A 1,886-nucleotide genomic window follows, 5' to 3' on the forward strand; every position below is an offset into this window, starting at 1 on the left:
CTGAGCATGACGTCACATGGTATGGAATGTCCCTTTGGCCAGTTTGGGTCAGCTGTCCTGGCTGTGCCCCCTCCCAGCTTCTCGCTGGCAGAGCATGGGAAGCTGCAAAGTCCTTGACTAGTGTAAGCACTACTTAAGCAACAACTAAAACATCGGTGTGTTATCAACATTATTCTCATCCTAAATCCAAAACACAGCACTGTACCAGCTACTAGGAAGAAAATTAACTCTATCCCTGCCGAAACCAGGACAAGAGGTTAAAAGTCCCTTCACCACGCTGGGCTGAACTTCTCTTCAAAAATGGGTGCTTTTAACTGATTTAATCTCCGAGATAGCTCCAGTTTGTCATGGTGTGGGTACTAAAGGATGGGGCTGGCAAACTTCTGCACTAAGGTCTGCTTCTGAGGTCCTGCTGTCCTGCATGTTTGCAAATCCAGAGCAGGGAACCAAGCTGGGTGCCAAGATGGCCACAGACAGGGGAAGGTAAGAGAAAGACAGAGGCCAAAAAAGCAGCCGAGAAGGTGGGTTAGTATTTAAAAGAGCATTACAGCTCTGAAAAAGTGGGGATCTGTGGGGGAAATGGGGAGGGTGGGATGGTATCACCCCCAAGCAGCACTTCCAAGTAGGCCCTTTTCCCTCCAACATGAGCAATAAGAAAGACTGAAATTGGGATCTGTGTGCCAATCGCAGCCTTCCGAGCCTGTTGGAGTTTCTTGCTGTACGCTGAATCCAGAGCTCCTCCTGGAGGTCCGCAGAGTCCAAGCCCTGCTGCTGACGGAGCTCGCCGCTGCTGCTTGGCACAAACAGCAGTACACCAGGCACTTCAACAACCCTATATACATATAGAGTGTATATATAATAGGTAGTTACAGGGTAGGGTAATATAGTAACCCTACATATATACATACATAGGCAGTCCTAGCTGACTTCAGTTAGATCAGCAGCTGCACCAAGGTCCCTTTGGTAAGCTGAATCCAATCACAAAAGTAACAATAATACATCTGAATATATTTACATATTAAATATATCTGAAGACTTACATGCCTCCTAAAGTGCACATTTTATTTTTTGAGGAAAGGGTGCTAAAGTCGGGGTGGAGCGGGGTCCACATAAATCCTATTTGAACCCACGAAACACTCCTCACCCAGTAAGACAGTATGTCTTTGAAAGCTGATGTCATACCAATGAGAGGTATTCCCATTACCTACATGGGAAAAGACCGCTAGCTCAGATCCATTAGCCTCCCACCTATTTTATTAAACTTAGCTCACTTACACACCGCAGATCCTCAATTTAGAGACACATTGCCATTCAAGTCTAGGAGAATGAGATGCCTACTCTTTGGGAAAGCCAGCTGAATGGGTACCTACACAGCCCCGCTCCCTTAAAAACAGCCTGAGTAACGCCGGCTGGTGAGATAGCACAGGGGGTGTAAGGGGGTTGGGTGAGCGGATGCCCAAACTGTCCGAGAAGGCCTTTGCCCAAAGCTCACCTTGCTAAAGAGGGAGACAACAATCATCAGCTGTATTAGATAGCAACCGGGGAATTACCAGGAGACTTTCCATTGCCGGGGGGGGGAAGTCAGCTAAGCAGACATACAAGCAAAACATGAAAACTTGAGGATGTGGAGTGTGCAGGAGAAGAGGGGAGCAGGGCAGCAGAGGGGCCGGCGTGACCCTGCCAAACGCAGCCACCCTGGTTGTACAAGGATGTTCAGAAATTTCTAGGCACATATTAACATTCCATAACTATATTGTCTAGCTTTATCTGTTGCACTGCAGATATTGATCCCAAGTGTATAGTTCAGCGATAGTCAGTTAATTACATGTTGATAATAAAACAATAAACCACTTAAACTGCGATCAGCTGCACAAACCAGGCAGGTT

Source organism: Pygoscelis adeliae, unplaced genomic scaffold (genome assembly GCF_000699105.1).
Source record: "Pygoscelis adeliae isolate BGI_AS28 unplaced genomic scaffold, ASM69910v1 Scaffold101, whole genome shotgun sequence".
Lineage (NCBI taxonomy): Eukaryota > Metazoa > Chordata > Aves > Sphenisciformes > Spheniscidae > Pygoscelis > Pygoscelis adeliae.